The sequence below is a fragment of the Gigantopelta aegis genome, chromosome 12 (assembly GCF_016097555.1).
Source record: "Gigantopelta aegis isolate Gae_Host chromosome 12, Gae_host_genome, whole genome shotgun sequence".
NCBI lineage: Eukaryota > Metazoa > Mollusca > Gastropoda > Neomphalida > Peltospiridae > Gigantopelta > Gigantopelta aegis.
Genome location: NC_054710.1, coordinates 25,137,627 through 25,162,767, shown reverse-complemented (window position 1 = coordinate 25,162,767; position 25,141 = coordinate 25,137,627). Strand labels below are relative to the sequence as shown.

The 25,141-nt window shown below is 37.0% G+C and overlaps 1 long non-coding RNA gene across 1 annotated transcript; it reads right to left on the bottom strand.

Moving 5' to 3' along the window:
* Positions 1–2,583: 2,583 nt before the first annotated feature.
* Positions 2,584–20,062, bottom strand: LOC121386877. The gene is made up of 4 exons (XR_005959723.1): positions 19,569–20,062; positions 8,620–8,878; positions 5,615–5,720; positions 2,584–3,637 (listed from the first exon to the last, which is right to left on the bottom strand). It is a non-coding gene; the product is annotated as an uncharacterized LOC121386877 (long non-coding RNA).
* Positions 20,063–25,141: the final 5,079 nt, after the last annotated feature.

Here is a 25,141-nt window from a genome sequence, read left to right as displayed (position 1 = left end):
CGAACGAGCCACGTCATGCGAGCGCTCTATCTATTGACCTACGTACTGTAACTCGAAACAATAAATGATCCATCAGGGAATAAATGAAGATGTAAACGGAAGATGGTTTTGTTGAAATCTGCACAGAGACCTTAAAACAAGTCAAACATATGACAGCCAATCAGAGGCTGGGGAACCCATATTTGATTTTGAAAAATAACAAAACTTAGTAATCAGGACCATGAGAGGATCATCAGAACCAAGTTTGGTTAAAACATGCCTGTTGGAACTAGTGAAACAATTGAACAGTAGACAACACGCCACCACACAAGTTCCATTGGCCCTTTGGACCAAGTGACATAGTAATAATAATAATAATAATAATAATAATCAGAAGAAGAAGAACAACAACATAATTTTGAAATGTCTCTCAATTAGTTTGTGGATTATTGCACCCACTTAAAGAAAAAAAAAAAAAAAAAAAAAACTTTTAAATTTCAGCAGTCTGTATAATACCCCGAATGTTTTTGATCGTCCTAATGTTTGTAATACCCACAACTTCATTTTGTTTCCTACTAATTAGCCCTGTTGCAATTTATAAATTGCTGTATATTAATAACATACAGTTACATAACATTCAAACCGAGTGTTTCACAACACACAATCCTAAATACGGTTACACGTGGCATGCATTTTGGCGGACTGTCAAATGCCTGTGTATGCAGAATGATCAAATTCTGCCAACTAAACAACATGTGGGTTTTTTTCAATATACTTGCCCTGTACATACATTATTCATAGAGAAAATCATTACAAGCACACTGGATATACAACACTTGCTATTAAAATAATAATAATAATAATAATAATAGTATATGTAATATGCAATGTTCATCCCTGGAGATGTTTCATTATTTCAAAACGTTATAATGAACACCAGTCTGTCCCTTTACGTTGAACATTAACAAACAACTAACGGTAAAAACGTGAACACACAATGCGTAACAGTAATGATCGTAAACAATCTTAATTTAATTTAACCTTGTTTATTAACATATCTCCACAAGAGATAATCATCATATAGTTAAAGGTTTATTGAAAAAAAACCCAAAAAAATAACCAAAACGAAAACAACAACAATAACAACAACAAAAAACAACAACAACAAACAAACAAACAAACAACAACATAATCGGAAGTATTCCAGTATATACTCTGGGTCGTGTCTCACACCGCCCATGCCTTGTTACTGGTGTGTCTTTCCCGCTCAAAGTCCTCGGTGGCGTCGTGGTAGGCCATCGGTCTACAGGCTGGTATGTACTGGGTTCGGATCCCAGTCAAGGCATGGGAGTTTTAATCCAAATACCGACTCCAAGCCCTAAGTGAGTGCTCCGCAAGGCTCAATGGGTAGGTGTAAACCACTTGCACCGACCAGTGATCCATAACTGGTTGAACAAAGGCCATGGTTTGTGTTATCCTGCCTGTAGGAAGTGCAAATAAAAGATCCCTTGCTGCTAATCGGAAAGAGTAGCCCATGTAGTGACGACAGCGGGTTTCCTCTCAAAATCTGTGTGGTCCTTAACCATATGTCTGACGCCATATAACCGTAAAAAATAATGTGTTGAGCGCGTCGTTAAATAAAACATGTCTTTCTTTTTATTGCTCGCGCGGATTTGTTTGTAATGTTTATTACAGTATTCTGTGAATTTCCCATTTGGTGGTAGCAGGTTTTGTTTCCAATATATATATCCCTTGCCATTACGTGTACCCTGAGCTACGTCCTGCCCCTCTGGATGAAAGAAAGACATAAGTAATAAATCACTGGCACCAACTACCATTCTGGACGGTTTTATACTCTCCCAGGATTAAACCATAGTTTGTTTTGTTTAACGACACCACTATAACACATTGATTTATTAATCATCGGCTACTAGATGCCAAACATTTGATCATGTTGACATATAGTCTCAGAGGAAACACGACCTTTTTCCATTAGTAGCAAGGGCTCTTGTATATGCCCCATCCCACAAACATGATAGCACATACCACATCCTTTTATGTACCAGTAGTGGTGCCATGACCGAAAGGATAACATTAATAGCCCAGTGGAACCACCGACGGGGTTCGATCCCAAACTGACCGCTCATCAAGTGATCTCTTTACCAGTGGGCTACGTTCCGCCCACTAGATTAGATCGTCAGTGGTCTACCTCCACTATTTTGTTGTGCTTATTACACTGTAGGGTGCTCACGAGGGGAGTAGATTAGAATTGCAAAGATAATACTATATACGTGGTCGTTAGATACCATGTATCTCACAACGGGTTGTTTTAAAATATATCTAACGGTCGAAAACTAGTTTGTTAAATTTTAAAACAATCAGTTGTGAGATAAACGGTATCTAACAGACACGAGTGTATACTAATCAACGAAAGTTTAGCAAATATCTTTTATCACGTCTAAATTTGCCATGGTTGAATAAACTTAAAAGAAACCCAGGTCCTCCTGTTGTGTTAAGACAAAGGTTGACAAGTATAAGTAGTTTGTAAATGGTAAACATTTCAGATGTGAATACTAATTAATAAAAATAGGTTCATTTATAAATGTTATGCCATTTATTTTAACATTAGCTAAACTTTCGTTGTTGAGTATATTATTCTATTTCTTACATATCTTCTAAAACCAGCTTTTGCCGGACTTACGCGTCATAGACACATGATTGTCAGGTTAACTATACGTCACAGTATAATGGTTTTCCAGCGCGCTGGGGTTTTTTGCGGTTTTTTTTTTTTTTGGACATATTGCATTGGTGACCTGGTCATCACCTAGGAACAGCCAGTCGTATGTCTTGAAATTGTTAACACACGTACGTGTGTAAACAGGTATATGTTATCATAAATAACGCATGATGCTCTCACCAACCGTTGTGTAAGAAAATTGTTATCACAGACTAATGAGCTTGACAATTTCAGGAGGTACCAGGGGAAGGGTTATGTTGCTAGAAATCATGTTACCAGTATATTCGTGCTTCATGTTAACTATGCATCCTACTCTTTATGTACATCTTTTCACGTGTTTATTGCATATCCCATTTAAGTATAGATATTTAACAAAAACGCTATGTTGCTGTGACAAGGAACGATCCAATTCTTATAAACTGGCATCAAAATGGACTGTACTCTACCTGTAGTATGACTAAATGTTAACAAACAAAAGTACGAGTACTAAAGAAATGAAGACAAACAACTTTACCTCACAAATCCTGGTTCGACCTCTTGGCTCCCGGAATAAGGAAACAAACTATGGTTATTTGTTTTCATAAATACACGTAAAAGAGTGAAATTCTGCATTTCTAAATTGCGTCGATTATATTATATTATAAATTTCATTGAAAGAAACGACAAAAGATTAAATACTGGCCGCACATAGGTATGACAATATGTAACAATGCAAAACAAACCAAAACGTAAAGCATCTTAACTAAGTCTAAGCTTGTTTAGTGATATACGAAACATAAACACTGGAGTTCTCCGGTTAACGTCTTTTTGTGTTCCATATTCTGGCACTAGTTAGGGATGAAGCCAGGACTGTCGGCTACGTTCTGTGGTTTAGTTGTACGTTCGTTCTGCTCGTCTTCGTTTTGTTTCCTTTGATTTTTCCTGTAAAAAAAAAAAAAAAACAAAAAAAAACATCGTAATGTAACATGACATAAAATTGCAAATTGTTGAACAATTCATAAAAATGTAATATTTTAAGGCATTTAACAGATACATTTTGTTTACAGTACTGTCTGAGGATATCACTACCTATTTGTTATTCATCTTTTATCGCACAACTTTGAGTTTTATTACAATATGCTCATTACTACTACTACTACTACTACTACTACTACTACTACTAAACCACACGTTAGCACAAATATGATTCCCGGGTGGATTTTCCCCCATATAAGGCAGTAATAAACTAATCATTGTTTTAGCTTAATTAATGAACCAATCAACACTTGCGGTCGTGAGCTAAGTTCGCCGACCCTTCCACCACTCAACTGACCTATGACGTCGTGCATTCATTTGCTTATTAATGAGTTACCGCGCATATTAATGAGACACAATGAACTACATTTGAATAGTTACTCCAACAGGAAAAATCGAAATGAATATTCTATGTGTCATTTTAGAATACACGGAAGGATGACATAAGAAACACTACAACCTCAAATAAAGCAATAGATTCCAATTACACCATGTAAGCAGACCCCCTCGCCAAGTCACTATAGGTAGTACTAAACCAAATAACTTCCGGCTGGGTCAAAGTTCGAGGTGCACCAAACTGTTGATAGAGAAGTTAACACCACTAGTCTTGCGATTGGTGATAAATGTGAGTGTGTTGCGTGTAAAAAAACAACATAGTTTCATCTTGGCAAATAATGTATGCAATTTTATTTGATCTAGTACCACTGTGTCAATTAGCCTTGTGCTTAAAACATGTGAGGGGTACCTGTAAAAAAAAGGTTCTCAAATTTTGTGCAGAACTATGGTAGTCATAAATGCTACCTGTTATCTCTGAAATGAGCAGCTTCACCCCCAATGTTTTGTGATTCACTTTAAGAGTGATGGATACGCTTACGGTAGGAGTTTTAGCGACATATGTTACTATTGTCGTCAATGGGATTTGATTTGGTAGTATACACCCTAAGTCGACCTATACGTATCTGCCGATTATGATAAAACAATAAATATTTAGAGGTTAGAACAGTATAATTTGATAACAGAAATACAAACATGCATATAAATACTAGAGTATCAATGAAATGTATTCTGAGTTCTAAAACACCGCCGAGAAGCTTTATATAAGTGGCATAACAGATCTAACCACAAGAAGCAAGCCTCTATATCATCACACACACACGCACACACACACGCACGCACGCACGCACGCACGCACGCACACACACACACACCAACTCAACCCCCAAAACAAAACAACAACAACAACAACAACAAAACAAACAAACAACAACAACAAAAAACAAACAAAAAACCCACCCACCATAATCGACCCTGGAAAATGCTAGATAATAAAAGATAACTAAAGTAATGCCAGACTGAATAAACAGAGTTTTAAGATTTCAGGTCCAGATACATTCCAATTGCATCATATAAGCAGATAATGAAGAAGACAACCGTGTAAAAACTAAAACTCCAAATGCATTTGGCATCGCAGTGGATAGATGCGATGGTGCAGAACTGTTGGTTACACTAATGCCCTTTTGTAAAATAAGTTTAGAAACCCGTTGCTTCATAAAATCATTCCTGAATCAATTTCTGTGTTGTTTATTGATGACTGCATTTTCACTTTGATACAAAGTGTGCATGTTAATTCAGAAATGAAATTAAAGCAATACAATTAAGAAGAAGTACTTGCTTAAAACGTGTAAACAGCTCCAGTGATATTCAGTAAATATTTCTACAACATCATAAAAAAACAAAAAAAAAACGAAACCACACACACACGCCACAAAACAGCATAATATCATATATATATATATATATATATATATATATATATATATATATATATATATATATATATATATATATATATATATATATATATATATATCATGATTTAATTACCTCTTGTAAACTATCCAACCCACAGACATTGCACCAACCAGTGAAATAGCGATCACAATTCCTGATATTGCACCAGCACTTAAGCCAGTCATGCGCTCTGCATTATCTGTTCACGATATAACAAAGAGGTTGTTATACATTCTGTGCATGTGCAGTATATATTTAAAAAAAAAAAAAAAAAAAAATGTATTTCTGAACTTGATAAAGATAAAGTTTGTTTCTTCTGTTTAACGACACAACTGGAGCACATTGATTAATTAATCATCGGCTATTGGGTTTCAAACGTTTAGTAATTGTGACTCGTAGTGATTAGAGGAAACCCGCTACAGGTTTTTTTCTAATGCAGCATGAAATCTTTTATATGCACTTTCTCACAGACACGAAAGCACATACCACGGCCTTTGGCCAATTATAAGGATAAAAACATTTTAAATAATGCATCCCAATACTCTGACGTCATAATAGCGGAAAACTTTGGCAAAGAACGATGATTTGTCATCAAATAATGAAGTATTTCAATAAATCATAAAACTTGTATATAAATTATGAGGTCCATCTACGCAACAGGACATCTAAACTTAGTAAATGTAAAAAGTTAATTTAGGATTTGATAAGTGAGATAACATTTATTATGCTCATAATTAACACACAAAATGTAACATTAAACAGTTTTAATCCTAGTAATGGAACTACACCACTATTATTGCAGACTGTCAAACAATCGTCATCTAAATTTAACTATACACAATTCTGCAGCTCCAGCATCCAGAACAAGCAGCACATAGCCAAATTCGGATCAAAAATAAAATATATTAGTAACCCATGCACATATGTGGTATATCCTGCTTAGTCAAGTGTCCATAACATTTTTTTTATTTTTTTTATTGCTTTTCAACAATTGTCAAAGCGCATGCAGTGCAACGTCTAATTTCAAAATATTTCAAACTCGTATTCACCTTGTAAGGACATGTGTGGTCTGCATTGTTTTTATTAGGTACCCTCAAATGTAATACTTGCAGAAAGCCTGCAACCCCATAACCACCAAGTATGAACAATCATGGTGTTTTCTTTTCATGTCATACCCTCAAGTTATTATCTGACACAAAACCTGCGTAACACAATAAGCATATTCTATGAATTAAGAACACATAGGAGAGTATATTTTAATTATATATTATTAAGTACATAAATAATAAACATTTTAAACTAATAAAATAATAATAAGTGACACTAAGTATAGCTTAGGAGTTGTGTGTGATAATTTATTAATTTTATATAAATCATATACAAACCACAAATCAAGTAATGCGTAGGTAACGAAAACTCTGCTGTCAACGCAGTGTTCCTATTATATACCATTTATTGTGTGTGTGCGTGTGTGTGCGCGTGTGTGTGTATAGCACCAGCATATAATAATAATAATAATAACAATAATAATAAAAACGATTCCAAAAGAAAGAATAAACAAGAGACCCATATAGTTCCACCATTTAATTTTCTATTTAAATTTTAAAAATTCAAAAACTCAAAATTTCTGATAAATATCGATCACTATTACTTTGTGGAAAGCGCCCCAGAGAATGATTGTACCAAGTTTAGAACAATTCAATCAAAATTATATAATAATATTGAATGGATGAATGCTTAATGACACTCCAGTAGCAATTTAAAAAAAAAAAAAAAATGTCTTGACTAGTGGGTGTCAAACTAAGGTAAACGTGTAAATAAAATGATAATTAACATAAATACAATAATTCAATGGTTTATTATATTAGAAGATACACTTCAAAGTATAAGCTGACAGACAGACACCAGACAAATCAGTATTAGAAAAGTTTCACAATGTTAAATTTGTATTTAAATGCATTTTAAATGTGTTAAATTAAATTAAATTCAAAAGTTCAAAACTATCTCTATTAATTAATTTGTGAAGACTGCCCCAGAGAATGATAGTACCACGTTTTAGAACTATCTCATCAAAACTCTAGAATATATACATTCATTTCTCCCTACATAAAATATGTATGTTTAATGAAATAATAATAAAAAAATCAAAATCAAAATCAACAATAAAAATCTAAATTTCCAAATATCCTTCTATTAGTTTGTGGAGGGTTCGTTGTACCCAGTTGGATCAAATTGTAGTATAACAAATTACTGGCGGACGGTCACCAGACAAAACACTGACGAACACCATAGTGGAACTAATAAAAAGATGGAAGACATTCCAATTGGTATGTTCGAACACATTGATAAAAAGTCAAAAGTTGTTGGGTTTTTTGTTTGTTTGTTTTTTGTTGTTGTTTGTTTGTGGGGGTTTTTACCGACACCACTAGAGAACATAGATGTATTAATCATCGGTTATCAGATATAAAGCATTTGGTGATTTCGATGTAGTCTTAGAGAGGAAGCATGCTACTTTTTTGTTTTTCATTAGTAGCAAGGGATATTTTATATACACCATCCCAGACATACTGCAGCCTTTGCAATACCAGTGTTTGAGCATTGGCTGGAACGAGAAATAGACCAATGAGCCCACGGACTGGGGTCAATTCTTCTTTGGAAGAGACCCATTGCATGTTGTTCATTAGCAACAAGGGATCTTTTATGGCATATGCATATGTTCCATACAGAGAACACATATTACATCCTTTGATATACAAATCATGGAGCACTGCCCATATTGTTCGATCATACAACCCAATGGTATGAGACGAACACTCTACCAACTGGGCTACCCTCTACCCCCCACTCAGTAAGCCAGGAAAATGATGCAAATCATATAGGACAGGTGAAGAGACTGAACTCATTAGACACTGAATGAGTCAAATGAAAGGTGATGACAAGGGCAGTGATGGGAAATTGTCAATTTTGCATATGGGGAAACAGCTAATAGTGAAACATTTAATATAATATGTACCAAATAAGTGTCGTCATTGGACATGCACTTGTAACATGCATGTCTATTTTCAAGCATTATATTACTCATATACTATAATACTTACAAGGCACTCTGAGCGTAAAGTTTTTACTTATAGTTTGTGGTATAGCAGAGTTGGTCACTACAGTTGTACACATTTCCGGCCAGATTCCTGTTGATCTCTGTCAGATTTAACCAATGACTTGTTGTGAGTTGATAATCACCCAGTGTCCAGTAGTAGTCACATGGCGGGTTACAATCAGCAGTACAGTCCACAGTCAGATGTTGTCCTTCTTCGACACTTATAGTAGAATTGAAGTTGACACTGCTTGTATCTGGGCCACCTGACGAACATACATAAATACAAGTAAGATGAGCTCTCAGAATATAAACTGACATGGACAATATCAGATTTTATGGGGCAAAAAACAACAACAACAACAAAGCCCAAAACAAAACCCATAATAAAGAATAACAGAAATTTAGACACGGAAGTGATGCAATATATTGATTGTTTGTTTTTTTTTGGGTTTTTTTAATATTATATGGGATTTGACCTTATGTACAAAATCAACATGATGAAAAAGCAATACAAAAAACGAAAATTTATGTCAGTTGTATCTAATATATCTGTTCCTTCTGCTTTCATTTGAAAAAGAAATATAATTAGTATTTATAATAATATCAATTAAATCACAATGTATCACAATACAATTTTGACCATATGGTTACACCCTTATTAAATATATAATAATAAATTCATTAAGACGCATCATATAATGAAATTGCAGGCTACAAGGCTGCAATTTTACATTCTGTGCACTATAGAATTGTTGGGCGTAGATACTATGGTATGTATAGTCAATAAATTAACTAAATTGTGTCTGAAGTAAAATGGCAAGAATTTAGGTATCATGTTAACACATTATTTTGCTATCTTAGCTTCACGCTCTGCCACAGACAAATACCTACATGCATGAAACATATTTAAGCATTGCTTTTATTTCCTTAGTTATTGTACTTCTTTCGGTGAAAAAAAAAGAAAGAAAAAAGGTAATGATTCATGTAATAATCTTGAAAGTAATTAGTTTAATTGCACAAATAAAGAATTTTGGCAATAGGTTACAACACTTACCCAGGAAGTACTAAATGTATATGTGTGTTCAGTAGTCCACTGTCTATTGTGCTTTTGTCTGTATTCTCTACTGTAGCGGAGCACGCCAATTGTTATGAACAGTCTCCATGGGTCACTTAACAAAAAAACGGTCCACCTCTGGTTCTTTAAATTATACCTTTTCTCATTTCTTGTTCTAGGCTATGCTGGAGCCAATGGTGCTAAAATAATCCTCCTATAGTTCCAACATTTAATCCATTTTCCAAGATGACCACCATCTAGATTGTAAATTTAATATTTTCTTATAGAAATTGATTGGGTTGTCCAATTTGAGAGTTTTTGTGTAATTGTATATACTTTAGACTATGCTGAAGCCAATGGCGCTAAAACAATTCACTTAAAATTCAAGGCTGGTGGCCACCACCCATTTTCCAGAATGGTGGTTATCTGACACAACAAATCTGACTTTTGTTAGAGCTGTCAGATTAGTTTTGTTTTGGTGTAATTGTATATGTTTCAGATAATGTTGAAACCAATTCTTCTATGAAAAAAAAATATGTAATGTTCTTTTAATGCATCACAATGCAAGTTTGTTGATATGCTGATCCATAGATCCAAGTATCAGCTGGAGTAGAGATGAGTGAACATCTAACTATCAGGTCACACTGGTGATGTTTCATTGCTGATCAACTCACAATGGGGCTCGTTGTCGACTAACTGAATTTTAGTATTCCAAATGCTATTTAATTTACACGCCAAAAGGTTAGATAGCTGCAACTGAATTGACAGGTTGTGCCAGCCCGAGAGAACCAAGTCAAGGAAAATCAGGTTTTTTTAGTTATCTCGATGGTGTACAGATCACATGGGACTTAAATGGCACTGGATGAACGATCGGGCTAGGCGTGGAGCTAAAGCATGAACCTAGTTGTATCGCATATATCAACGTGTATGATAAAAGGTGGTAAAAGGGTAAACCCTCAGCCTTTACCTATTAACCATTACCTTTACCTTTGTGCATAGATTTGAAAAAAACCCAAACACATTTCACCTTAAAAAGTCGTTGGGACTTAGTCATTTGTACCCCCTGAGTGTCGTTTTCCTCTCAACATCATGCATCATTTGCATAGTAGTCTGCACACATGGCAGGAGCCAATCCTGTAATTCAGAAAAGTAGCAGGCACAAATGTTGCATTTTGTTGAGTTTATTCAACAAACATCATATCGTTCTGGTTACGACACCATTGCAAAACTATTCCATTGTTTTACGAGATTAATGATCTGCCAATCTTACTGAATTTGACCACACTAGATGAAAGTGACGGCACAGAAAAACAGCAAAATAGCATCAGAGATGTAACGTGTTGTTCTACAACTCCAAGTTGCAAAGGGCCCAAAAGAAAGCATCTTCTGCTGCGGCTGAAGATACCGAAGAGATATATGTCAGACGACCACCTTAAGAGAAATGATGACAATAAAAGTGAATGACAAGCTTAATGATTGTGCCAGCAATCTAAGCAACAAAAGCTCCTTGCACAGCTTAGTACCGGTGATGCTGCTGCACAGGGATTTAAATACCACCCTGCCTGTCAAGTAGGTCACTACAACAGAGAGCGAGCCCATCTCAGTGTCCTCGAGTCTGAGCAGAACCACACAATGTCAGCCAGTTAGGACTTTTATCCCATTGCTATGGACAACATCAAAGATAGCAATGCATTAGCATTCCTGAATCCAGGACAGACACTAGTCATAACTGCTGACTAGCCACTCTATGCTCTTGCTAGATAGATCCAATGACACGGGCCGGAGCATTTTGTGATTATGTTCGAATTCTAGATATTGAAATGACAGCATTAAAATCTATTGGAATGTTACTCGAAGACAGTAGATGGACTAGCATCCTTGTTGAGGCCGATAAAGCCTAACCTGGTACTGCAATCTGGTTGAATGAACATCTGGTGATTCAACACTATGTTGCTGAAGTCGCTGGTTGGAAAGAGAGGCTAGATCTGCAAGCTTGGATCTGTACCTTCACTTGTGATCTTCATGTTGGTAATGTTGTTGACAAGTTCTAAAAAGGCAAAGTTAAAAAGGTTCTTGCTGGGGTTCTGTCCATACTCAAGGGCACTGAAATGTGCAACAATATCCCCAACAGACATAGACCAGTGATACAGTGCTCGCTCGATGTGCAGTCGGCCTAGGATCGATCCCCGTCGGTGGGCCCATTGGGCTATTTCTTGTTCCAGCCAGTGCATCACGACTGGTATATCAAAGGACGTGGCATGTACTACCCTGTATGTGGGATGGTGCATATAAATGAACGCTTGCTGCTAATCGAAGATAGTAGTCCATGAAGTGGTGACAGTGAGTTTCCTCTCTCTATATATCTGATGATCTATAACCATAAATAAAATGTGTTGAGTGCACCGTTAAATAAAAGAGTTCCTTCTTCTTCTTCAATATCCCCAGCACTAAGTTTTGCAAGGAGCTTTTTGAGGCTTAGATTCCTGGCACATTCATTAAGCCTGTCATTCACTTTTATTGTCATCACTGTTCTTAAGGCAGTCATTGGACTCTCAAGTTTACAGATAAAGCACACAGCTTGTATTGGCTGGGCGTTCTTGGCCTATTAACACAGATTGCTTTGATATCTTCAGCAGCATTAGAAGATGCTATCTTTGGAGTCCTTTCCAACTTTTTGTTCAACAACAATTTACACCTGTGGTGATATTTTGCTATGTTTTAGTTTTTCGTGAACATGCTCTCTATGCCATAACCTGCATCTAGTCTGGTCAGATTCAGTAATATTGGCATATCAATGTTGCTGTAACCAGCACGATCCTGCACATTGTTAAATAAACTTGGCTGAATGTGTTTTCCCTTGGTGTCCTGATGACAAAGCCAACCTTTATCCCAGTTATCTTTCTGACCTGTTGGGTTGGCTCGTCATGTGTGCAGACTATTATGCAAAGGATGGGTGAGGCTGAGAGTCAAATTGGTTTTGTTTTCTGTTTTTCAATCTATATGCAATTAATGGGTAAAGGCAGAGGGTTTTTCCTTTTACATTTTATCTGGCATGCACTTTGATGTATGGGACACAACTACGTTCATGTGTTAGCTCTACACCTAATTTGATCATTCATCTAAAGCCATTTAAATCCCGAGCGATCTGTACACCACCCAGACAACTAACAAACCTGTTTTGGTCTCCTTGACTTGGCTCTCCTGCACTGTCAGAAACATTCAATTCAAGTGTGGCTATCTAACCTTTTATGAGTAACTTACATAGCATTTGCGATATTAACTTTCATTTAGCTGAAATGGTACCCCATTCTTAGTTTAACCGCAGATAAATATCACCAGTGTTCCCTGGTAGTGCATATATTCACTCATCTCCAATGCATGGTGCAGGGGTGAAACATTTCCCTTGATAATGTCTAATACAGTACATCTACAATTTTGGGGTGCCTTGTTGGCAGTGAGGCACGACCTGTTAAATTGGATGATGGGATCCTGGTGCTTGAGTTGGAGCATACCTGCGGGTGTGACTGCTGACAATGCATCACTCTGGCACAGAGTTAAAATAGATGGGTGGTCAGGGATTGGCTGGTCATGCCTAGCCGAAGAGCAAACAACCCATTATGCTAATTTCGTGCCAAGAATAAACTTTGGTTTTTGATAATATTTGCATCTGTTGCTCTTGGGACAGTGGCTAAGGTCAGTTAGTGACTGTCCATTACATTGCCCAAGTATATCAACAATGTATCCCTGGCGTGATCTCCGTGGTCTAGTGGATAAGCTGCTAGACAATCAAGCTGACGATAGTGGTTCAAATCCCGTCAAAGCTGGCTCACACGTTCATTCATCTTTCTCGTCTATCATCCTCTGCCTATCATTATCATTATTTTAATATACAAAAAAACAAAACAAAAAAACTTTCCAATTTCTCCCACGATTTCAATCTGTTTCGACCCTTTTTGTCAGTTTCCTCTGACTCTGTCTTCTGAGATGTCCACACCATCGCCTACCTTTTTCAACGTCCTCAACGGGTGCAGTCTCTGTGCATTTCCCTACACCCACCTGGCATCCTCGTCCTCTGCTGCTAATAAAAGCTGATCTGACCCATGACACTAACTGACGACCGCCGGTAGTAGGGGTGCATAGTAGATGGTTACAAGTGCCTCTTAACAATGCCAGAAGTAACTACTGAACACTCCCCCGAAGTGGTCAGAATAAGCCCACAGCTAAAAGCTGATGGGGAATGGCAGGTGTGTGGCACAGATAGCCACAAGATACAAGCACATGTCGCGGTTGGAGAGACAAGGACTGGGATGTGGAGGCAGACAGCGAAAGAAGTTGAAAGATAGGAGGAGTTGCCAGATCGGGAAGAAATGATATGCAAGTCAAAGGAGAGGAAGGACAGGGGGCAGTGGGATTTAAAAATAATAATAAAAAAATGTATCCCTGGCGTGAGTGTCTACTGGTTATCTGTAGCATTATGTTCCCTCACTGGACTCTGAGGTGGGTGGGAACATGGTTGGTGAATACTTTATTCAATAAAATGGATCAAAATAAACAACAACCTATAGATGGGACCCTAAAAAGGGTCCAGACCAAGGTTTCGGAATGATGAGGAATGAATGAATGAATGTTTAACCACACCCCAGCACAAAAATACACATCAGCTATTGCGTGTCACAAATGGTAAGTATATGAAAATATTAGTATCTGATGAGGAGTCCGCAATAAACATGAACATCAAGAAATCAAGTTATTGCTGGTGATACTTGGTCAAAATTCCTCGTCATCGAATCTACTGATGATGGGATTTTGCAAAAGTGATCACCATTTGCAATCATAAAGGAATTCAAGGAATGACTGGTCAGCCAAAAATGTATAGAAGTTGAGGAATGGATCACTTTTGGTTGTATGTTCTACAGAGTTCCATTTCAGGTGCCTTTTGAAATCGAAGTTACTGTGCAACATATTAATTAAAGTCAATGCACAGGTGTTCCTGAACTCATCAAAGGGCATCATTCGATCTCGAGATCTGGAAGGAGTGCCCAAAATGGAAACTTGAAAAACAGGTACAAAAGATAAAGGTTGAAAAGCATCTGACTTTTACCGAAGATCAAACTTATGTTGAGTTCACGACTCCTGCTGTATCAGGAAAGTCCTATGTTGCAGCTGGTGCAGTTTCCACAACAACCACTTCAGCTAACACATATCTTACCAGGCCAAATAACGCTGATCGATTTGGAAAACTATCCAACATCGAAAAAGGCACAAAGACAGGCAATACAAGCTGTTAACAAACAAATTGCAAAGGCAACTCAGGTGTTTTCGGTTCATTGAATCTGCCAAACGGTTCCAACACTGGGCAACCAGACCCCAGTAAACCTTCAAAAATACACAAAGATGATTTCTTGGGATGCTTAAAGAAATCTGAGCAGCTACCGCTGCCGCTTTCAAATATTTATTAGGTTTTGGGTCAAACAGACCACCTCCAAAGCCTAAGATAACGCCCATATTTCCACCCAATTGCAAATAAAATACCTACAGTGGAACTGCCGTGGGAATATGCCCAATTTTGATGAATTAAGTATTTCAATTAAAACACATAATCCTGTTGCAGTGTGTCTTCAAGAAACTTTCTTCAAGGACACTGTTCATGTTACTATGACATGAGTTAACCTCTATCATAAATTTCAAGAAACCAAAATTAGAGCAGCTGGGGGTGTTTCCATTATTGTTAATTGGAATATTCCTCAGAGAATAGTCCCATTAGATACTACTTTACAAGTTGTTGCTGTAAAAGTTACGGCTCATAAAACTATTACTCTGTGTTCAGTGTACTTGCCACCTCGTAATCATTTTAATTTTAATCCTAGAGACATTCAAGATCTTCTTGACCAATTCCCTACTCTGTTTATCAATATACGGGATTTTATTTCATCTGCAAAGAGCAGACGCCAGAACTGTGTTAAGGTCTAATTTAATTTTATATGACAATTTTAAACTGTATCCTACTACATGCACCATGATTGCAACGATTAAACAGTTTGATTGCACACACAAAATATCTATACTTTATTTTAAGTTGAAAAGCATATTGTACACTATTTCCAAGTTTAAAGATCATCCAAATGATTACTTGTACGAATTCAATACAAAGTTCATTAGCGAAAATTATCGATTTCAGTCGATAGTAAAAGGGGAATGACTTTTCAACACAATTTGCGTGTTAGGGTTTTAACGCATTGGCAAGAGTTCTGATCGTACCAGCATTTACGGTTAGGGCTAGTTCTCCTTAGAGCTGTGTAAATGCTTGAACGATCAGAACTTGTTCCAAAGGATTTACCAACATTTGTAACAAAATGAAAATAGGTTGCAGCTGTTACATTAGTCAGTTGTCATCGGGCATATGCATTTAACATTATTATTTGCCCGACATGAAAATTCCACTCGGCACGAGCGTCGGGTGATGGGAATTTGATCACCTGTAATGTAATGTTCTTTGAACGTCAAACATAGTCATATTGTTGTACTAGAGCGGGAATATTTACCTACCCGGTGGTAGGCAGACCCGGTGGTAGGCAGAAATTCTGTGTATTCGTTATCTCTGACTGTGAGAACGATTATAACTGTCCAAATGCCCATCTATAGTCCATTCCACAGGGAACGCTTTTTTCATGTTATGGAATTTACTACAAGTTATTTATTACTGAGCCGATTGTTTTCTAAATTAGACACAACAATAGTATTGTTTTCTTATTTCCAAAACACTTTTATTTTTCTTCTTAGTCAAACAAAACTAAAATCAGTTTTTAAAAAAGATCACCTGAACAGCGGAGTAAGCCTTCTTGGGCTAACATCCTATGGTCAAAGCTGTTCTTGTTTTTGTTTTTGTTTAACGACTCCACTGGAACACATTTATTGTTTATTAATCAACGGCTATTGAATGTCAAGCATATGGTCATTTTGACACAGTCATATATATATATATGCACCATCCCACATACAGGTTAGCATATACAACAGTACTTGATATACCAGTCGTGGTGCACTGGCTGGAATGAGAAATAGCCCAATGGGCCCACCAGCTAGGATCGATCTTCGACCGACCACACATCAAGCGAGTGCTTTACCACTGGGCTATGTGCCACCCCCTCCCACCAGGGATGGTAGAACGAGTTACTTGAGAACCATCTCTGCCTACAGAGTGACAATCGGACGTTTAAGCTAGGTTTACTAAAACACGTATTTATTATGGTAATATCTTATTTTGATGCATACTTGTGTAAAATGACCGACGACATATTCCAATTATGCTCTTATATCTTTTTTCTGTTCCTTCTATTTTCTCTAACCACGGGATAAAAAATCCCATCGCCCGACGCCCGTGCCAAGTGGAATTTTTATGTAGGACAAGTAATTATGTTAAATGCATATGCCCGATGACAAGTGAGTAATGTAACACCTAAAACCTATTTTCAGTTTTGTTACAAATCTCACTGAAACCTTTGGAAAGAGTTCCGATCGTTCGAGCATTTACCAATGCGTTGATACAACTTAGAGTTATTCCCCTTTTACTATCGACTGAGATCGGTAATTTCCGACAATTGAACGTTTGATTGGATTTGTACAAGCAATCGTTTCGATGATCTTCAAATGCAAATAGTGTCCAATAAGCTTTACAACTTATATAAAAATAAAGTATACATGCCTTGTGTTTGCAATCAACATGTTTAATCGTTGCAAACATGGCATAGGAGGTGGGACACAGGTTAAAATTGTCATATTAAAATTAAATTAGACGTTAATGCAGTTCCGGAATCTGCTCTTTGCAAATGAACGGGAACGTAAAGCAAGTGCTACTAACAAGTTTATAATTTCCGAGTTCACTCGTACAAAGCATACATATTATGAACTGTGTCTTATAAAAGTTGTAAGATATTTTAGTTTTGATGTAATAAGCCTTGTAGCAGAGTTTGATTTTTTTCTTCAGTACTTTGCAAATGTAAATCTACGTTCGTGTAAAATGAACGGGTAAGGTACAGTTAAGATTTCATTAGCCCTACGTCACAATCGTGACAAGTTAGATTCCATTAGCCCTACGTCACAATCGTGACAAGTTAGATTTCATTAGCCCTGCGTCACAATCGTGACAATTTAGATTCCATTAGCCCTACGTCACAATCGTGACAAGTTAGATTCCATTAGCCCTACGCCAGAATCGTGACAAGTTAGATTCCATTAGCCCTATGTCACAATCGTGACAAGTTAGATTCCATTAGCCCTACGTCACAATCGTGACAAGTTAGATTCCATTAGCCCTACGCCATAATCGTGACAAGTTAGATGTCATTAGCCCTACGTCATAGTCGTGATGGTGCGATGCCCTCTAAGCATGCATGAGTATATTCATGAGTTTGTTCTGCTTTATTAAAGGGACATACTCTGGTTTTTAAACACTAAGGTACATTTTTGACTATTATAGCCATTTTTGATAACTGAAATCATACTCTACTTAGAGTTTATGGTTTAGATTATTAATTTCCGTACATTCAAAGTGTCTTTGGACATCCTGGTGTTTTCAATATCACAAAATGCATTTCTCATATTTTTAAAAACGCACGTGCGTCTGTGAAGTAACAGCTATGTAGTCGAGATTTAGTCCGTTTTCAGAGGATATTTCACCATTTCAAAGTCACAGACTCATGTTCCAAGCCAGAAATATAAAAAAAAACCCACACAAAAACAAACACACACACACACACACAAAACACACAAAAAACACCAAAAACAAAACAAACAGACACATTTGCAGAATAATTGAGCTCATGTTTACTTTGAGCCCGGCTACGGCTGTTTGCGAGATGTTTTTCTCAGCTATGAACAGGGTAAAAACAACCCAGAGCAGTGTTTTGGGGCAGGTAGTGTTAAATAATATACTTACATGACATATAGGCCAAACTCCCTAAAAGATGTTGAACCAATGCCAGTCATAAAATAATGGCTCACACATGGAAAGCGATCTCGCCACATCCGCGGTCATACAACAAGTGGCCAACAAGACATACATTGACCTTATAATTATATATAGATGAACAAGTGGACACTACCAAACAAATAACACAGTTTAAATCAACAAATGGACACTATTTAAAACATGAAGTTTAAATCAACAAGTAGAGAAGACAGACACAAGTACAATAAACAGTGGATACTACTGAACAGACATATAAATTTAGTACTTCCTGGGTAAGTGTTGTGACATATCGCCAAAATGCATTATTTGTTCAATTAAATCAATTACTTTAAAGAGTATTACATTATTGAGCACTGTATTAAATTAAGTACAATAACAGAATTGGCTACCTTAAGAAGTATGGGCAAGTGGAAAAATATATGGGGCAAGTGAATATCTAATTAGCAAGTACTATTTTTGAACAATTTGAACCCCTGCTAACACATACCTTTTTTTATACATCACCGTCATCATCATCATCATCATCATCATCATCATCACCATATATTATACATGGCATTATACTGTATTAATAACATTATATAAATATATACATTACAGGTATCTTTTCTGTGAGGTATGCTGTAAGGAAGTGCATATGCCTCCCCCCCCCCCCCCAAAAAAAAAAAAAAAAAAAAAAAAAAAAAACACACAAAAAAACAACAACAAAAAACAAAAACAAAAAACAAAAACAAACAACAACCTATTCACTGGCAATAGTCTGGGGACAATAAATCTTGATTTGATTGGTTTGTTTGTTTATTTATTATTATTATTATTATTATTATTATTATTATTATTATTATTATTATTATTATTATTATTATTATTATTATTTAAATACTGTTAAACAAACTGATGCAGGAAAATTAATACAAATGAACATGCTTACGTAATGCAGTCTTGTTACACGTAGATTTCAAATGGTTACTTCCATCTTTGCAAATCCACTCTCCGGCATCTGTTGTAGTGTTGAACGATGCTATGGTGAGAATAATCTGCGTTTGTGATGTAATAACTGCAGCGTAGCCAGCAATATTCCCATTTGGAAGACACATTGTGTGTAATTTATTACACATCATTGTATCTTGTGGTGATCCACCATTTGGTCTCGACCATCTGATTCCTCTTAGTACACTGCCACTTATTGTACAGCTTAGTGTTGTTCTTCTTCCAGGATATCCAGGTTTCAAACAATCGATGGACGTATTTGCTGCACCTGTAAAATATACTGGGTATCCAAATATGTGATTTTGTTTTATGAAAAACACTTGATGGCGTGTAGAATTTGAACTGCTGTGGTGCCCTCCTTACTTGCTGTTGTACTCCAGAAATTGGACATTCACGATGGCTAGGAAAATGTGATTCGATACAATAAAAGTATCACTGATAATATAACAAAAGGCACCCGTATCCAATAAAATGCATAGGCTAGGGCCCGACACACCAGAGTGAATTATACATGTATCTGAGAAAACGAAATAGAAGTAAAGTTTGTTTTATTTAACGACGCCACTAGAGCACATTGATTTTTTATCTTATCATCGGCTATTGGACGTCAAAGATATGGTCATTCTGACAGTGTGTTTTTAGAGGAAACCCGCTGTCGCCACATTCGCTACTCTTTTACGACAGGCAGCAAGGGATCTTTTATTTGCGCTTCCCACAGGCAGGATAGCACAAACCATGGTCTTTGCTGAACCAGTTATGGATCACTGGTCGGTGCAAATGGTTTACACCTAACCATAGAGCCTTGCGGAGCACTCACTCAGGGTTTGGAGTCGGTATCTGGATTAAAAATCCAATGCCTCGACGGGGATCCGAACCCAGTATCTACCAGCCTCCAGACCGATGACCTAACCACGACCCCACCGAGGCCGGTACGAGATAGAAAGGTTTGTCTTGTTCCCCTCCAACTGGCCTCGGCGCCATCATTTATTCTGTTAAACTGAATGCGACACATGCCGTGTTCCCAACCCACCCCACCCCTATATTAAACTGAATGCGACATATGCCATGTATCAACCCACCCCCACACACCCATCCCACCCCTATATTAAACTGAATGCGACACATGCCGTGTCCCCAACCCACCCCACACACACCCATCCCATCCCTATATTAAACTGAATGCGAAACATGCCGTGTCCTCAACCCACCACACACACACCCATCACACCCCTATATTAAACTGAATGCGACACATGCCGTGTCCCCAACCCACCCCACACACACCCATCCCATCCCTACATTAAACTGAATGCGATACATGCCGTGTTCCCAACCCACCCCCCCCCCCCACACACACACACACATCCCATCCCTATATTAAACTGAATGCGATACATGCCGTGTCCTCAAACAACCACACACCCCCATCCCACCCCTATATTAAACTGAATGCGACACTAGTTGCTTCCAAACGTCTCGAGTGGTGAGTTTTGAGTTTACCAGTGGACATTCGAGTGTATGAAGACAGAATAAAATAATTCAGTAACAGTAAAGATAATTCCTGAGTTTTATGACTTCAGTTAATTTAATATTATAATTGCTATTATTTCTTTGTAAACACTCCACCATTTGCTGTCGCTTGTGGGGGGTGGGGGGTGGGGGGGGGGTTGTAATTAAAACAAAAACAAAAACAAAAAAACAGTTGCATCAAGCGTGTTATACTTGAAATGAACCTGTGAAAACACTGTTCGTTTTTGTACGTTACGCTTATTTTAGTCGCCGTGTAGTTCCCATATAGATTTCGTCTTCTCAATCTGCTTCAATAATGAAGTGGGAGCGGGGGGGGGGGGGGGGGGGGGGGGGGGGGGGCTAGTGGTTTTGCATGGGGACTAGTAACTTTCCTCAGCTACTAGTCTCCCGGGCCAGTGAAAATATTTCCTATTTTCCACCATTGGAATTCATTACACGCATCCATTTCTAGCTCTGTCTTTGACAACATATGTTTGACACATTGCCGATGTATTTTTCGTCCTCGGGTGGCGTTAAACATTCATTCATTCATTCATTCATTGGCAACATATAAACAGGGGAGGGCTAGAGAACACACGAGTTAGGCATTGGAATGCTGACGTCATTCAAATAAAACATTAGCTATGATATTTCAATGGTTCGCCACATTAAAATAAACACCGGCCTACTTACCTTAAACCGTCAAATAATTCCAAGTCATATACTGAGCAGACGACGCCTTTTACAGGTCATTAAGTTTTTATGTTTCACAATTTTAGACAAAATATTAATGTCATGTTCTAAAAGATAAAAGAATTTGTTTAAATACCATTCGTCAAAATATCATATCCAAAACAAACAAAAATAGTGTTGGATATGTTTATATATGTATTATGTACTAAAAACCCCCAAAACAAGGTGCGAAGAGTGACTGTCGACATGTCGTCAACTTTAGCCAGAGTCGCCATTAGCTTATCCTATCTTGAATCACGAAGAAATACATATATATGGTTACACCTATAAAATTAAAATATAAAAATACCTGACATACTGATGAAATAGTTCCAAGTTAAAAGAAATGCCACTAAGACATGCAGATTATAAATGAATGAATGAATGAATGTTTAACGACACCCCAGCACGAAAAATACATCGGCTATTGGGTGTCTGCTGATTATAAGTGCGTAGATATATATTACACAAACTCCAAACTCTTGACATGGTTAGCCTCAAACTGCACTGAGTAGAACCTAGCAGACAATCCCAACGCTAAAGACAATATTTGCAACTACCTAAACACCGGACGATTACGCGTTTGGTAAGGACATAGGCATGTTTTGACATTTTAAAAGTTTATCTGTATACTTGAAAATGTACTTGTTTTATATAGAGAGGATTCGCCACGAGCATTTTTTGTTGTTTTAATATGGAAAATATCAACACTGTCTGTGTTAATCGGTAGGCTATTTGTCTCGGCAAAGCCTCGACAAATAGGGGCCTACAAATTAACTAGACGAGGTTGATATTTTACATCTTAAGAAAACACCAGTAGCGAATTCTATTTATCCTATAACACTTCCAAAAGAACATTTTAATCATTTTGTTTAGTAAATCACACCACTAACGTCTCCTGCCATCGGTAATATGACGTCATCACGATTAGGACAAATTAGTTTGACGTCACGCATTTTAACTAAATCTCTGAACACGTTACGTCAGGTATTCAAGTATTGTTGGCTTGTAAACAGATGACCCATCCACAACAACACATTACCTAGAGACCTTGCAAATGTGCATACACTTAATTATCATAGTGGTTTACGACATGGATATCATGGGTAAGTTATAGGATAAAAAAACTATATATATATTTTAGGACATAATGTGAATATTCATATATATTGCTGAAATAGTATTTATCTGGCTTTCATCTAAACATTACATCACATTTTTTATTATTATTATATTTTTTTTTAATGTTAAATAGGGCCTAAAGTCCAAACCAAAATGTTAACAACTACGAAAAATAGCTCTCTTACCTTTATTTTTCTTTAGATTCTACCCACATTTTGTCCAGACAGAAATCTATTAAAAAAAAAACCCATTACAATGACACAGATTCCACATACTATTGTCCGAACCAAATTGTTAACAACCACGAAAAATTACTCTCCTACCTTTAATTGCCGTTAGATTTCCTCCAAAGTTTGTCCAGACAGAAATCTTGAAAAAACCATTACAATGACACAGATTCCACATACCAGATGATAACTATGTCACCTATATTGACTTCGCTGAGAGCGCATAGGGCAAAAAGCATGTAATTTTGTGTCAGCTGCCATTTTAACTTTTTTATGGAATATTCTTCAAGAGGGGTGAAAGGATAGGACTTAATCTAACAACGTCATGATGACGTCATATTATTATTTATTTATTTTGTATTATTTTTTTTTTTTTTAATGATACCACTAGAGGACCATTGATTTCATATTAATTGTGTCACATACTTTGGAGGCTTTCAACCCTCTTGAAGAGTATTCCATAAACAAGCAACATGGCAGACGGCAGAACACTGCATACATGTATTTTTTCCTATGCAATCTCAGCAAAGACGATATCGGCGACATCGTTGCAGTCTCGTGTGTGGAATCTCTATATTTGTAGTGTTTTTTTTGCGATTTGTGTCTGGACAAACTTTGGAGGAAATCTAACGGCAATTAAAGGTAGGAGAGTAATTGTTCGTAGTTGTTAACAATTTGGTTCGGACAATAGATGATAACCATGTCACCTATATCGACTTCACTGAGATCGCACAGGACAAAAAACATGTCATTTTGTGCTGGCTGCCATTTTGACCGTTTATGGAATATTCTCCAAGAGGGGTGAAAGGATATGACTTAATCTAACAACGTCATAACATGTTATAATATAAAAGCAAACGTGATGACGTCATATTATTATTATTATTATTGTTATTATTATTGTCTTGGGTTTTTTTTTAATTTATTTATTTATTTATTTTATTATTATTATTAAACAATTTTAATGATACCACCAGAGATCATTGATTTTATATTAATTATGTCACATACTTTGGAGGCTTTCACCACTATTGAAGAGTATTCCATAAGAAAAAAACAAAATGACAAAACTGCGTGTGTTTTGCCCTATGTTATCTCAGCGAAGTCGATACTGGCGACATCATTAAAGTCGCATATGTGGAATCTGTGTCACTGTAATGTGGGGTTTTTTTCACAACTTGTGTCTGGACAAAAATTTAGGGGAAATGTAACGGTAATTAAAGGTGCGAGAGTAATTTATTGTAGTTGTTAATAATTTGTTTCGGACTTTAGTTTGCCAAAAAGAAATGTTTTATTTAACTACGCACCGAACACATTTTATTTACAGTTATATGGCGTCAGACATATAGTTAAGGAGCACATAGATATTGAGAGAGGAAACCCGCTGTCGCCGCTTCATGGACTACTATTTTCGATTAGCAGCAAGGAATCTTTTATATGCACTATCACACAGACAGGGTAGTACATACCATGGCCTTTGATATACCAGTCGTGGTGCACTGGCTTAAACGAGTAATAGCCCAATGGGCCCACCGACGGAGATCGATCCTAGACCGACCGGGCATCGAGCTAGCGCTTTACCACTGGGCTACGCCCCGCCCCCATTTTGCAAAAATGAACATGGACATTATAGTTGTGTATATCCATTACATTTAGTACTGACCTTTTGCAATTACCTTAGTGTGACACCCAATAGCCGATGTATGTTTAGTGCTGGGGTGTCGTTAAACATGCATTCATTCATCCATTTATTACTGACCAGATGCGGACATGGGGGGTGGGGCGGGTAGTTATAATTGTATACATATATATATATATATATATATATATATATTAATTTTTTTACGATCCCCCTCCAAACCTCCCCCCAAAGGTCCCTTGGCATTCCGCCTCGTGTCATTGGGGGGCCCCTAAATGAATTTTC